General features: G+C 47.1%; 1 protein-coding gene across 1 annotated transcript in view; it reads left to right on the top strand.

Moving 5' to 3' along the window:
* The window catches only part of ABCC4 (ATP binding cassette subfamily C member 4 (PEL blood group)), a 1,754,849-nt gene that overhangs the window by 759,533 nt on the left and 979,059 nt on the right, over positions 1-16,257 (top strand). The window lies entirely within an intron of this gene.

Raw genomic sequence — 16,257 nt, 5'->3', positions numbered from 1 at the left:
ATCAATCTTTGAATCCTGAACCGACCTTCTACAAGAAGAACTCAAGACTCTACGCAAGATTTTCTCCCTTGTGACTAAGGAGTAGTCACCCTGCAGCAGCAGGCACCAACCAAGCTTCGCGGTTTGTTGCCAGTCTCTCCTTCGGATCAAGACTGCTTCATCACGACGAGAACCGGCTTCCCTGGCACCTCTGACCTCAACCCACCTCATCAGCCCAGCTGTGATCCGTGGGTGCGACGAGACCTCGAGGGACCGGCCATCTTCTGAACTGCACGACGCTTGTCCAGCACGACATCCGAGTGACCCTCGACCGAGTGCTTTGGGGTAAGAGAAGCCCCGACCCTGAGCAGCTCCAGCACTGAAGCTCAGCCCCCTTGCAACCACGAGATCGGCGTGGGGCCCTTCTGCTTTTTGGCTGCTCACCGCGTTGTCCAGGTCGCTTGCCCGTTGGCTAGTGGCCCCCTCACGACGCTCCACGACAACTAACACTGCTGGTCTGGTTGCTCCAGACTAGCCCGTGCTCCCCTCCAAAAGAGGAGCACCTGGACCCTCCTGGTCCACTCAAGACGCCATTTTAGGTCCACCGCGTGGGCCTTGCATTTGCCAAGACTTGTTGCCCAATCCTGGGTCCAGCGACGTCGACAGCAAGAACCTTCGTGGGACAGCTCGCACCTCCATCCTGGTCGCCGACAACGCCTCCTGGTCCGAGAGACTGCAGAGCCCAGCAGCGCCCACTCACCTGACTGCGGTGACTTCGCCCGGTGCCATCCTGGTGCCCACTTAATCACTGGCTAGTTATTCAGAACTTGGTCCCCTCTGCTTTCAGGTTTTCTTCTTCCCTGATCCAGGCTTGGATCTCTTCGAACTTTTCTTCACTGGCCGCCTGCCAGCAACTTCTTCTTCAGGCTCCTGGTCCGTCAACGTGGGTTTCCGACGCAACTTGAACCGTAGGCAGCCGCAGCCCCTGGGCTAGGTAAATCCAGCACTCCGGTGCCCCAGCATAGTCCAACACTCCAAGTGTTCGGATCCACTCCTGTTTTCGTCCCAGCTAGTCGGGTTCGCCCGAGAACAGTAACTTTATGAATTCTAGCTTCCATAGACTTTTTCCCGCCTTACGCGTGAGAGTTCCCACTCTGCACGTGGCGTCCCTAGGTCTCCTGCTCCTAACCTGAGTGTTCAGTATTGTAGGCCTAGCGTTTCTAAAGCCTCTGAGAATCGTTACTTACCTGCTAGTAATTCGCATTCCACTTTTGTAGTATATGGTTTTTCGTGCCCCTCGGGCATTTGTGTAAATTGTGCGACTTAAAGTATTTTCGTAAGAGTTTTGTTGTGTGCTTAGCTCCCTGACTCATAAAGAGTTCAGGGTAGACTTGTTATAAATAAATACACTTTATTTTCATAACAACTTGTGTGGTGTCCTTTCACTGGGTGTTCAAGGGGTAATGTGATGGTAAAACAGCTGGCTTAACACGCCCTCTAGAGTCTTAGCCTTAGACTGCTCGTATCCATGCTACTAGGATAGCTGGTCTATAAGGTTGACTTACAACCAATCATCAATAAGGGTTGTTTGGACTGATACATAGTGATCACTAGAATAGTGAGCACTGCATATCAGGCCAACTTCTCACAAAGTACAGTTTAAAAACACGAACATCTGGAACAGTTGTTGTCAAAGTCATTTGAAAAGGCAGCCATGCCGACACGTGTCCTGCCGATTAATTGAGGGTTGCAGCTTCCACAACCCTTGTGTTCTCAGATCTTTTCTGTGGAGTGATTTGGGGTCATGGGGGCAGCAGCGGTGGGAGAGTATAAAAAAGAAGAGGGAATAACAAAAAGCTCAGAGAGAGCAAAAGTACAAAGAGATAGCAAAAAGAGAAAAAGAAGGCAAAAAGAGCAAAGAGAGAGCAAAAGAGAAAAAGAGACCACAGAAGAAAACCAAGGGAGGCGGAACAGCAGAAGAGCAGAGTGCTATCCCACTGGCTCACCAGGGATGAGGTGCAGGCAGGAACCTGCAGGTGGATGAGGGCCTTGAACCTACAACATAAAACGGAAAGCACAAGGCTCTCAGGGCAGCACTTACTGGTGGAGCTGCACAGGGGAGAGCAGACCAGGTCAGTGGTCCAGCTCTCCTTGCTGCGCAGCAGCCACCGTTAAGTAGGGGTATATATATGTTTGAAAAGTTCTCACTAAAACCGCAGCTCACCTTACAGGCGGGTGCTGCTACCATGCGGTGGTGGGCCGCGAGTCATGCATCCAATTTGACTTTGATGCCACAAAGTCCATAGCCCACACATGAGTCCAATACATTCATAGTTTAGTTCAAATATTCACCGTGGCTGACAAACGGTTTTCGGCATGACGGCCTTTGTCAATGTCAGCGTGCTACTCATCGTTTCACCAATATAAACGTCACATTTTACATTACAAGAGAAGATAGACTCAAATAGACACAAAACTTTAGATTTTGTTTTGGCCATCTTAAAACGGTCAAAGGAACAGTCATTGCTGGTATTATTAATCTCCAAATAGTGCTTCATTTCTTATTCAGATTGATAGATCTGCAGAGCATTGTCACTAAGTCTGCTTGATGAACTCTCTCAAATGAATTTACTGGATAACGCTCTGAATGGGCAGTCACTGAGTTTTACAGCCACCTTAACACGATGAAAACTCAGATCACTGTTAATGTTGCTCCTCAATATACCTTATTTATTTTGTGCAAGGGTCTCTGAGCCCAGTTCAAACCAGTTCTGTCCTCACTGGTGTAGTATGACCACAGGGGGAAGAGACAGCATTGTGCAAGAGAGACAGGCCCTATGCAGGTACAAGGAAAACTCCTCTCACTACTCTAAATTCAACCTAGGTCTATTAAGCTGTAAGTCAACCGTGATGAGCCAGGCATACCTCACCCCCCCCCCACCCCCACCAGTTGCTGTCTAAGGTAAATGCCTATCCCCAGCCCCTGTCACTCCAAAACCAGACAGACAATACACAAACAGGCAGAGGCACACAGAATGGTTAAACAAGAAAATGCCTACTTCCTAAAAGTGCAATTTTCAAACGCAATTTAAAAGCCATCTTTACTAAAAAAATGTGTTGTTAATTTCTGTGTTCAGAAAGCCTAAATTGTATTTCGCTAGTTTGTCCCAAAGGGAAGTTATACTTGTTAGATGTTAAAAAGCATTCCCCATTCCATCCTATGGGACAAGATAGCCTTTCAATAGTAAAAAATGAAATTGGCAGTATTTCACTTTTAGGACACACACACCAGTACATGTCCTACCTTATACATACACTGCACACTACCCAGGAGGGAACCTACCATAGGGCTGCCTTACATGTAAGAAAAGGGAAGGTTAGGGCCTCGACATGGTAGTTAACAAACTGTGCACAGACACTGCTGTGGCAGGTCTGAGATACCTTTTCAGGGCTACGCATGTGAGCGGCACAATCAATGCTGCAGTCCCACTAGCAGCCTTTGATTTACAAGCCAAGGCACATTTCAGTTCACTTTACTAGGGACTTACCAGTAAATTAAATATGCCAATCAGGGACAACCAATTGTAAAGTCAATTTACACAGGAAGCACTTGCATTTTGACACTGATCAGCGGTGGTAAAGTGTCCAAAGCATCTTAGCCAGGAAAAATGAAATCCAGCACAGCATCAAAAATATAGGAGGTAGAGACAAAAAGTGCGGGGAACCCACGCCAAAGATGTCAAGTCTAACAGTATGCAAGTGGTTTTGTGAGTGTGTGAGTGAGCGAGTGTGTGAGTGGCTGTATTGGTGAGTGAGTGGCTCTGTTAAGAGGCTGTATGGGTAAGTGAGTGGGGGTGTGTGTGGCTGTGTAGGTAAAGAACTGAGTGTGTCAGTAGCTGTATGGGTGAGTATGGCTGTGTGAGTGGCTGTATAGGTGAGTGACTGGTTGTAGGATCAGACTCTATGAGTGAGTGAGTGTTTGAGTGGGTGTATGAGAGGTTGTATGGGGGTCTGGATGGTTCTGTGGATGATGTAAGCAGTGATGTCATTTTAGATGTCATCCGTGATGTCATCCGTGATGGCACTGACCATGGCATGAGTGATGTAGTATGTCAAGTAATAAGAAGTGCACTCATTCTGGGGGCGTAAGGTAAGTATATCTGCTGAATTTTACTGGTTCTGTACAAGTGAAATATGAGCCTAACTCTAATGTTCATGTAACCTTTGTTTTTTTCCAGTGAATTTCTATGTTTAAAAAAAAATTCTATTTCCTGCCTATAACATCCTAATACCCATAACCACTAACCTTTGACACTGAGTGTGTGAATGAGAGCATCAGCGTTTCAGTGGGTGTATGAGTGTCTGAGTAGGTTTGTAAGTAGGTATGAGAGTATGAGCGGGGCTATAAATGGGTATATCATTGTTTAAGTTGGTCTGTGAGTCTCTGATAGGGTTGGGTGTATAACTCTGCTCCGCCGGTTGAGTTTGCCAAGCCATGCTCCATTGAGTTTGGCAAAAACTCCACCAACCGCTGGCGGAACGGAGTTTACCAGTGCACTCACCCCTAGACTTCATCCCCTAAGAATAGTGTGACAGGGGGTACGTTTGCGAAAGTGGTTGAGAAAGGGGGCAGGCCCCCTGACAAGCTCTGAGCAAACCTGCTGTGGGAGACTTACTTGTGGCAGCGGTAGGGGTTCTTTGCCCTCAAGGATCCTCAGCATCCTAGGAGACTTCCTCCTCCAACCAGAAGTTCATTAGGAGGTACATTTATTTGCAGAGTGGTGGACAAAGGGGGTGGGGTCTTTGATAACCTGCCTAAGGATTTGTGGTTTCATAGGGGAATGGGTCACGCTGAGCACAGCGGGGATCAGCAGATCCCCACGCATTCAGAAAACACGTTATAAGGCAATTTATTGGCCTATATGGGTCCCTCTGGGACCCCTCTAACACATCCATTGAGTTAGGGTAACTTTACCCTGACCCCTTTAGTCACTTTGCAGACATTTTTTCTGCCCCGGGGACTGTTTCCCGACAAATAAAATGGGGGAGGCAACTTTTTGTGAAGCTGTAGCCAGTCAATCAGGCCTTTGTTTTGGCAAATGGATCTGCGGAGGATCCGCGTCCCTATATATATACAAATTTGTTTTTTGGTTAATATCTCTTAAACTACTGAAAGGACTTACACCAAATTACAAAAACATGATCTACAGAACACAGTCTACCTTTCTTCCAAATTTAGTGTAATTCCATCCAGCAGTTTGGACTAAAGTGGAATTGTAAACTCCTAAAGGAGTTAACATGGGGAAAACGCAGTTTGGGACCTCCCGTTTTCACGGCCCCCAATTCATAGATTAGCCCGAAACTTTCCAGACAGCAGCTGAAGAAAGTGTCACATTTTTGGGGAAAAGTTTGTGAAAATTTGTCAGCCGGCGTTAAAGATGTAGGCGACTAAAAAAACGGCTTTTTGATAGAAATTATGTCTTAACTGTAATTTACTGAAAAAAACAAAGATTTAAGTAACGTTAAAGTTAGGTTAAATGTTCCGTAACAACGTAATGTTTTAAACTTTAAAAAACACTGAAATTCTCCAGTTATTGTTATCTGAAGTAATTACACCTCACGCTCTAAGGTAGCTATAAATCATGCACCTGCCTTGCACAGTTTTCTCATCAATAATTTCACTGCAAATGTTGCGGTGATATTATTAATGTTGTCATAGAAGATTTCATGAATTATGTAATATGTGGGGTAATTAGCAGTGCATGGCGAGGGCGTTTGTTATAGTTACTTGAGATAGTTATAACTATAACTGGTGAATTTCAGTGGTTTTTCGAGATTACATTTTTATGTTGTTACTGAATATTCCACCTTCAGCCATGTGTGGTATTGTGGGTAGCTGCAGGGCCTGGCCTTCAGCCAACCTCCCCCATGCAGCCAACCCCACCCTGTGCAGGGCCTTCGGGGTGATCCTTAAGGCTAACCCCCTGCAAGCAGCCAATCTCCTGCTGCGCACAGCTTGGTTGTTGGCTACAAGGACTGGCCTGCAGCCAAGAGACCCCACCCCCAGGGCTTTTTTAAAGGGGAGGGAGGCCATGTGGCCCCCCTTTCCAGACTATTAAGGCCCTATGGACCCCATTCCTCAGGGCCATATATATTTTTTGTGGGGAAGGGGGCTGCATGACCCGCCTTCCTGAGCCTCTTTAGGCCCTGTGGATTCCCTGGGGTCTTAGTTATTTTAAAGGGGAAGGGGGAACGCAGACCCCTTCCCAGAGCTGTTCTCAGCCCTGGGGACCCCATCCCCGAGGGCCGGCATTTCTTAAAGATGGGCACCCACCATATACTTGGAGGTTGTGGGGGGAACCCGAAGACCCCCTCTGCACTAGCCGGCTCCCTGCATGCAGAGGGAGCAGGCATTGCTTCTGCCCTCAGGGATTAGCTACTTATGTTGCTTCCTCTGGGTGGGAGCAATAGTTTGAGCAGGGAAACAGATTAAACGTCTGCTCCGAGCCGCCGAGAGCATTTTCAAAGCTCCAGCTGGCTGGGAGTGGACAATGTGTTTGCCCCTGCATGGATGGAGTTTCGAAAATACTACCACAAGGCGGGTGCAAAGACAGGTTTCCCTACCATTACCGGTGCGGGCAGGGAAGCTACTATGCCCCGAGGGATGGGGTTGCCGGGGCTATTAATGGCTCAGGGAGGGAAGCTGCGCTCCCCACATACCTTTTACTTAGTTTAGCGGCCCAGTAGGATGGTTCCCATGGGGTCTTTATAGGCTCAGGGAGGCAGGATGCATGCCCCTCTCCTTCTAAAAAACACGTCAGGCCCGGGGGGATAGGCTCCCCAGGGCTACCAGTAGCTCAGGGAAGGGGTTCATATGCCCCACTCACCTTAAAACTTAATTCGGGATCTGGGAATGGGGTCCTTGGCCCAAAGTCGGCTTGAGAAGGGTGTGGCACGTCCAAAAAATAAAGCTGTGTCATCCCCAGGGCGTTGTCACACCCCAGGGGCTTTTAATAAAAAGAACGGTAGCCTGTGCTTGGTTTTCTTTCCATTTTGCTACAGATTCACGGGTCTTCTACAGATTTGCGGCAAAATAAAAAATATATACATTTTTGGCCCCAGGCTGGGTACCTCTGGACCCCACTGCCAGGAGTAGGTGGGTCAGGGTATCCCTATTCTGTCTTTAAAAAAAAAAAAATTATGACTCGGGATTCAGTCCCAGTTCTAAGATGGCTGCCACCACTTTCTGGTTGAGGTGGCAGCAGTCAATCAGATCTCAACAGGAGATCTGTTGGGATCCACTGAGGCTCCGCGTCCCTGAATATGCAAATTGTTTAGCAATAATTGATCAAAAACTACGGATCAGATTTCCACCAAATCACAAACAGTTTCTAGACCAAGATCTAGCTTTCTGCCTAATTTGATGTAAATCCATTCAACGGTTTAGGCTGTAGCGTGTCTAAAGTTCTTATGGAAAAGTGAATGGGGAAAACGGGTGTTGGGTCCTGGCCTCATTTGACGGATAACCCAAAAACTTTCCATGTGCAAACTAGTCAGAAAGTAGCACTTTACTGAACAGTTTTCTGGAGACTCATCAAACAGCACCAAAGTTATTAGCAATAAAAAACATGCATTTTCTATGGAAACATCATCCTAACTAGAACTATCCCCACTGGGTAATATATATTCACTGAAAAAAACATAGGTTTCAGGGACATTATAGTTAGAAATTAGCTTTTCAAAAAGCTTAAATATTCACTGAAAAAAAATAGGTTTCAGGGGCGTTATAGTTAGTTGGACATTTTACTCGTACAAAACCAGTGAAATTCCCCCGTTATAGTTAGTTCCTCTAACTATAACTAGCGTGCCTGCAATGCACTGCTGATGATGTCACATATTACATCACTCATGACATGGTCAGTGACATCACTCATGACATCACTGATGACATCTCGAATGACCTCACTGATGACATCTCAAATGACATCACTGAAGACACCATCCAGTGAATGTGTGTTTTTGTGAAAATTAAACATGCTGTATACATGTATACCTCAAGGTCGATGGAAAAATAAAAGGGTATATAAGTGTCTAAATGGATGATTTTTTTTGTAAAATTGATTATATAACTGACTGATTAAGTGTATCTTAGTGAATACATGGGTTTTTCGCTCCAGTTTCCGCTGCTGTTGCCGGGGAGGTGGCGTTGTCTTTGGCTCCGGAAGTCGTTGCCATGCTCCAAGCTGCCCCGCCTTTACCCATTCTGAGTTTATATTGTTCGGTGTGTGGTTAAGCGACGAAGAAAGGAGACCCGACTGCCGCCATGAGCTTCCTGTTTACATGGAAGGCACACTCTGTAGACCAGAGAGAGGTAGTGCCAGTAACCATGGTTCTTAATTGACTGGTTAGAGCCGCTTCGTGTTTGGAGGAGGTTGCTGTGTGTCAGAGAAGGACTGCAAGTCCCAGGGGGCCTGCTGTTGATTGCCAGCACCTGAGCCTGTCACACCCTATTTCACAGCTTGCCGCTCCCGCTTCGCGGGAGCCGCTTTGTGTTTGGAGGAGATTGCTGTGTGTCAGAGAATGACTGCAAGTCCCAGGGGGCCTGCTGCTGATTTCCCGCACCTGAGCCTGTCACACCCTATTTCACAGCTCGCCGCTCCCGCTTCCCGGGAGCCGCTTCGTGTTTGGAGGAGGTTGCTGTGTGTCAGAGAAGGATTGCAAGTCCCAGGGGGCCTGCTGCTGATTGCACGCACCTGAGCCTGTCACACCCTATTTCACAGCTCAACGCTCCCGCTTTCAAGAAATGAAATAGTGAGGTTTTTTAAAACCTCACTATTTCATTTATTTTTCACCCCTCACTACACACAAAAAAAACAGCTCCACTGCAATCGCATGCGTCGCAGCACACCTAAGTGGCACTCGGCTACTTGGGTGGGCCCCGATGACGAAGCATGTCACCGACCAGGTCGGTAAGTGAGGGGTTTCTTGTAAAAGAAAAAAAGTATTTTTCTTTTTCTTCATTCTTCTCCGTTTTAGGATTACTAGCATTTTCTGTCCTGGTGACTACTCCTTCCATTGTTTTTGCCAGTTTTGTAATGGGCCATTGGAAACCTCTGCATTGCTGGTTACTGGTAAAATATCCCATCATGCTGTGTCGGTCCAGATGGATGCAGCACCCACCCAAAGCAGCCCACCTCCACGTATTGCTACAAGGTCAGCACCCCAACATAAAAACAAAGTTCCTGCTCCAATCCCCGATCCACCGCTTAAAAGAAAGCGGGGAGGGGGCCTCAGAGACAGAAACCGGCGAAGACCCAAAGGACGAACACTAATGGTGGAAGTATTACTTCATCAACAACAGTAGCGACGGGGGATTCGGCCCTCAGTATGTCTGGAATCCTGACCTCAGGGATTACGGGTGGCTCCTCTGCTTAACACCTTGGCTGCTAGAGGTTCCCCCCCTGTGCTGCATTCCCAGATTTACCATTGTTCATGACAAGGTCAGCTCGTCATTAGCACAGCTCCAGTGTGCCTCATGACGAGCTGAGCTCGTCATGAGCATGGAAAGGGTTAAGCAAATGAGGCTATGTGGAACAAATTGGGGGATTTCATTGTAACATCCTTAACTCCTATTATTCACAGATTGACTAAGATCGAGGAGAGACTAAATAACTTTGAACAGAAGGTCACGACAAATCACAGTACTATAGAGGGGTTACTGACTCAAGCCAACCGAGTATCTACATCTTCAGAGCTGAGAAATGCGGTAGTAACCAATTCCAACTCGTCAAATCTACCGGCAACTAGTTTGATGTTATTGCCATTGGGGAACAATGGTACTGTGCCCATTAACCATGAAGCTGGGATAACGAATGTGGGTAGAGAAGTGGGTGAAATAGGGAATGTGCTTAGTGGTTCTGGTCTAGCTAACCGGGGTGCTCGGAGAGGGGAGGAAAGTAGACCATCCATAGGGCTAGTAGGTGAAATTGTACAACAGTCAACTACCCCTGCATCAATAAATCGGGTTATCTCTATACCAGGGCCACATGGCCGAGAGTTCCCCCGGATGCACAAGAGACTAGGCAATAGCCCAGTGTTAGAGGGCTCTAGAGTCTTACACCTTCCCCCGGACGCAGCCCCTTTGGTGGTGGTTCTGAGGAATGTCCCAGTTTTACAGGATGGTCAGATCGAAACCACCGATCAGCTGATGGCTAAAACCATGCACTGGCTTACAACACAACTGAAGGAGGCTGGTGTAGGGAATTGGGATATCTGTAACCAGATGATTATGGCCAGACGATCATCATGGATAGGTCATTCTACAAAGGACGGGAGAGGGGACTGTATAGTTGCTGATTTTAATAACGAGATTGTTGTAAGATTTCTTTTGGACCACCTAGGTAGCCCTAATTTAGAGTATCATACATGAAAAATCTCTCTTCTGCACCTAGGGTTCTTATATAGACCCCACCACACCCCCTTGATGGGTTGGGCGATTCCACGTGCATTGAACCACTCAAGGGTACCCCACAGAATCCTACACAGACCAGTTGACTTAAATTTAGTTAATATATTTGCTCCTCTTTCTGTTTTAGATGCCTGTGATTGACTACCAACCACAAACTTGCCCATGTTAGAGAATACTGCTGCCCGACCTGTTCCCTCTCCTGTGAATGATATGAGTCCCCATCGGGCTTTACCACCTTCCCCAGAGAGCAGTGCGATGAGGTCTTTTTCAAATAGGGGGTTAGCATTGCTCCCCCCTTATTAAATATAATATCATGGAACATTGCTGGTCTTCAAACAAAAAGTATCTCTAGTGAGTGGTTGTGCTTTATAGAGAATCAAGACATCATTATGCTCCAGGAGACTTGTTCATTGAACACAATCTTTCGTCCTTGGTATTTGGCTTTTGGTAAATTGGCTATTCCCAGCCATAAAGGAAGACCATCTGGGGGTTTGCTTATCTGGGTTAGAAAGCAGGCATGTTGCCAGGTGGAAGAGCTATTCATAGATGACCCTGACATCCTGGCTATCAAAATTCATTTTGAACATGGGCTAGATCCAATATTTGCCAATGTTAATGCAAGAGGGCTAGCGGGAGGGAAAGCCTCTCCTACTATCTCTAAACTTGATCTATTCATCAAACCATTGAAGGGGGCAACTGCACTCTTGAGCCCATGTGCATAGAAGATGGAAGCATGTCCAGGGATGAGGATGCGACCTGGGTTATACCACCTCGATTAACAAATAGTCAGAGGCAGTCCTCAAGCTGAAAAGTTTATCTCTGGAATTAGGCCTGAGGGCTGTAAACGGAAGGTCGAAATCAGACTGTGAGGGTACTCATACTTTTAACAATGAGATAAGAAGTAGCAGAATTGACTACTTTCCTATCAATTTGGAACTGTGGGTAAGGCTAGAGGATTTGAAGGTCCAGAGCAGACCGGAGAGTGATCATGATCCCTTAATTTTAACTCTTAAAACAATTGGTCATTCTACGGCAAGGGCAGGTATTGAAATAGCCACAGCTGAAGTGACTATGTCCAATGATTGCCGTAGATTAAAGTGGGCACTCCTCTCAGAGGATGAGGGTACTATGGACCTGATAAAGTTAACCCTTGAAGATACCCTATTAGTTCTCTCACAGCTTGATTTACATGAGGCTTCTCTTCCTGCCCGTACAAAGGTTTATGAGGAGCTATTTATAAAGTTGAAAATCTTTTTTACAAAAAATAAAAGGAGCTCTAAGCAGGTCATGCAGAAATCTGCAAAATTGTATGATGGGGCATGCAGTGCTTCTTTTAGTTCACCTCTCCCAAGCTATTGGATCAGGTTTGCTGCAAGAAGTTAGGGAAGCTAGGGTTGCATATAAGGAAACCCAGCGAAGTGCAAAGAAGACCTTCGATGAGAAAAGATGGCAGGATTTATAAAATGCAAGTAATCGGAAAAATTGGGTGCGGTTGTGGCAAACAGTGAAATGGGCCAGTGGTGATACAGGGCCCTCACCAACTAATAATGTCCCTCTTGAAGCATGGATCATGCACTATCAGACCCAGTTTGCCTCAACGAATAGTAGTCCAAGCCATTACCCACAAGTAATATGTGACACTGTGTTAACCTTTGACATAGGGGAAATTGAGAGAGCACTGGATAGCGTGGCCGCAGGTAGGGCCGTGGGTACGGACTGTATCCCAGCGGACATTTTTAAATGTGACAAGAAAAACTGGCTCAAATATGTACATCATATGGTCAATGGATTAGCAAGAGGTGCTCCCTTGCCAGAATCCTGGCGCGGGGCAGAGATTATCCCTATCTACAAAAAAGGAGATTGTGCCAGCCCAAGTAACTACAGGCCTATAAGTCTCATATATACCATGCAAAAGATTGTGGCCAGACTTGTGCTGAATAGGGTAAATACTTGGATAGATGATCAAGAAATTCTATCCACTTTCCAAGATGGCTTCCGCCCTCATGTCAGCACTATCGACCAAGTTTTTAGATTCATGATGATTTATTGGCATTCTGTGGTTTTAACAGGGGGGACTCTCTACGCTGCATTTATAGATCTAAAGTCAGCATGTGATCTGGTGCCCCGCTCTAAGTTGTGGGATTCACTTAAAGAAGTAGGGATGCCCCCTGCGATTTTAAATTTCATCATTAAAATTCATGAGTCTAATTATGCTCAGGTTCGGTGGGGCCAACAGGGAGAGATAACAGATTGGTTTCCTGCGACCAAGGGGGTACGGCAGGGTTGTGTTTTGGCCCCACCCTCTTTTCCATGTTTATAAATAATGTTATCTCGTACTACTCTGAATATGCAACTGATGCTCCTACTCTTGCTGGCGTGAGGGTTCCCCTTTTGATGTTTGCAGACAACACCCTACTTTTATCCAAAACACAATCAGGTCTGCAACGAGCCCTCGATAGATTCACTTTATTTTTTAATGACCATGAGCTTATAGTTAATGTTGATAAGACTAAGTTCATGGGGCTGCACAAACACAAAAAAGTGAAAGGCAGAGTTGTAATGAATAACGCACCGTTGGAGCAAACTGACACCTTTACATACTAGATGTAACAATGGGCAAAAGGATGAATTGGAAGCCTCAGATAGATTTACTAGCCCTCAGGCATAATCAATTAGCAGGGGCCCTTTTAAAAGAGTACCGGTTGTCCTATACTAAACTGGTAGGTCCAGCCCTTGCCATATACAGTGGGAAAATCAGGGCTTCCATAATTGATGGTGCAGAACTCTGGGGCTTCCATAACCCAGGCCCCTTAGTCCTGGCCCAAAACAAGTCCCCCCTCAAACCCCTACTTTTAGATCTGGGTTGTATTCCTATTGAGGAGGCAGCGGGCTTTAGACCCCTTGCGTATTGGAGACGACTTTGAACAACCCCTGAGTTAGTACCATATGCCAAAGCAGTTAAGCATATCAGAGAAGCTGATATGTCTTCAAAAATTACTTCGGTACATAAGGGGAGGTGATGGACGGAGCATCTGTTCCCATGAGGCACAGGGTCAGACTGATTTGCATATAGCCATGTCTGAACTGGGGTGGCAGAGTGGGCTAAAGCACGGTGAAGGATTAAACCCAGATCTTTTGACTGGGTGTGAGTGTTTGATTGGTTCAGATGCTCCGTCCATTACCACCCCCCTTTGTACCGCTTTTGGCCACCATAAGTGTGGCAGGGTATGCTCAGACTTCAGTCCCTTGCTCACTTTGCCACTGGATTCAAGCAAGTCGGGCTGAAGACGGCTGTAATGCCAGAAACCGATCCTCGGAAGCTTGTTTCCGGTCCAGGGAAGGCATGGCTTGGCAGTTCGGGCTGGACTGTTCCCATGAGGCACAGGGTCAGACTGATTTGCATATAGCCATGTCTGAACTGGGGTGGCAGAGTGGGCTAAAGAACGGTGATGGATTAAACCCAGATCTTTTGACTGGGTGTGAGTGTTTGATTGGTTCAGATGCTCCGTCCATTACCACCCCCTTTTTTACTGCTTTTGGCCGCCATAAGTGTGGCAGGGTATGCTCAGACGTGATTCCCTTGCTCACTTTGCCACTGGATTCAAGCAAGCCGGGCTGAAGACGGCTGTAATGCCAGAAACCGGTCCTCGGAAGCTTTTTTCCGGTCCAGGGAAGGCATGGCTTGGCAGTTCGGCTGGACTGTTCCCATGAAGCACAGGGTCAGACTGGTTTGCATATAGCCCTGATCTTTTGACTGGGTAGGGGTGTTCTGCTTAATTCAGATACTCTGTCCATCACCACCCCCTTTATGAATCGTTTTGACCACCACAAGCGTGGAAGGGTATGCTCAGATGTGAGTCCCTTGCTCACTGTACCATCAGGATTCAAGCAAGCCGGGCCGAAGACGGCTGTAATGCCAGAAACCGGTCCCCGGAAGCTTGTTTCCTTTCCAGTAAAAAATTGGCTTGGTAGTTTGGTCTGCCCTGTTCCCATGATGCACTGCGCCAGGGACAGACTAATTTGCATGTAGCCAGGTTCTGAACTGGGATGGTGCAGTGAGCTAAAAAACGGTGATGGATCAAGCCCTGATCTTTTGACTGGGTAGGGGTGTTCTGCTTAATTCAGATACTCTGTCCATCACCACCCCCTTTATGAATCGTTTTGGCCACCACAAGCGTGGAAGGGTTTGCTCAGATGTGAGTCCCTTGCTCACTGTACCATCAGGATTCAAGCAAGCCGGGCCGAAGACGGCTGTAATGCCAGAAACCGGTCCCCGGAAGCTTGTTTCCTTTCCAGTAAAGAATTGGCTTGGTAATTTGGTCTGCCCTGTTCCCATGATGCACTTGGCCAGGGACAGACTAATTTGCATGTAGCCAGGTTCTGAACTGGGATGGTGCAGTGAGCTAAAAAACGGTGATGGATCAAGCCCTGATCTTTTGACTGGGTAGGGGTGTTCTGCTTAATTCAGATACTCTGTCCATCACCACCCCCTTTATGAATCGTTTTGGCCACCACAAGCGTGGAAGGGTATGCTCAGATGTGAGTCCCTTGCTCACTGTACCATCAGGATTCAAGCAAGCCGGGCTGAAGACGGCTGTAATGCCAGAAACCGGTCCCCGGAAGCTTGTTTCCTTTCCAGTAAAGAATTGGCTTGGTAGTTTGGTCTGCCCTGTTCCCATGATGCACTGGGCCAGGGACAGACTAATTTGCATGTAGCCAGGTTCTGAACTGGGATGGTGCAGTGAGCTAAAAAACGGTGATGGATCAAGCCCTGATCTTTTGACTGGGTAGGGGTGTTCTGCTTAATTCAGATACTCTGTCCATCACCACCCCCTTTATGAATCGTTTTGGCCACCACAAGAGTGGAAGGGTATGCTCAGATGTGAGTCCCTTGCTCACTGTACCATCAGGATTCAAGCAAGCCGGGCCGAAGACGGCTGTAATGCCAGAAACCGGTCCCCGGAAGCTTGTTTCCTTTCCAGTAAAGAATTGGCTTGGTAGTTTGGTCTGCCCTGTTCCCATGATGCACTGGGCCATGGACAGACTAATTTGCATGTAGCCAGGTTCTGAACTGGGATGGTGCAGTGAGCTAAAAAACGGTGATGGATCAAGCCCTGATCTTTTGACTGGGTAGGGGTGTTCTGCTTAATTCAGATACTCTGTCCATCACCACCCCCTTTATGAATCGTTTTGGCCACCACAAGCGTGGAAGGGTATGCTCAGATGTGAGTCCCTTGCTCACTGTACCATCAGGATTCAAGCAAGCCGGGCCGAAGACGGCTGTAATGCCAGAAACCGGTCCCCGGAAGCTTGTTTCTTTTCCAGTAAAGAATTGGCTTGGTAGTTTGGTCTGCCCTGTTCCCATGATGCACTGGGCCAGGGACAGACTAATTTGTATGTAGCCAGGTTCTGAACTGGGATGGTGCAGTGAGCTAAAAAACGGTGATGGATCAAGCCCTGATCTTTTGACTGGGTAGGGGTGTTCTGCTTAATTCAGATACTCTGTCCATCACCACCCCCTTTATGAATCGTTTTGGCCACCACAAGCGTGGAAGGGTATGCTCAGATGTGAGTCCCTTGCTCACTGTACCATCAGGATTCAAGCAAGCCGGGCCGAAGACGGCTGTAATGCCAGAAACCGGTCCCCGGAAGCTTGTTTCCTTTCCAGTAAAGAATTGGCTTGGTAGTTTGGTCTGCCCTGTTCCCATGATGCACTGGGCCAGGGACAGACTAATTTGCATGTAGCCAGGTTCTGAACTGGGATGGTGCAGTGAGCTAAAAAACGGTGATGGATCAAGCCCTGATCTTTT

This window comes from Lissotriton helveticus, chromosome 8 (assembly GCF_964261635.1).
Source record: "Lissotriton helveticus chromosome 8, aLisHel1.1, whole genome shotgun sequence".
Classification (NCBI taxonomy): Eukaryota; Metazoa; Chordata; class Amphibia; order Caudata; family Salamandridae; genus Lissotriton; species Lissotriton helveticus.
Note: the sequence above shows the minus strand (reverse complement) of the source record. Positions and strands in the feature narration are given on the sequence as shown.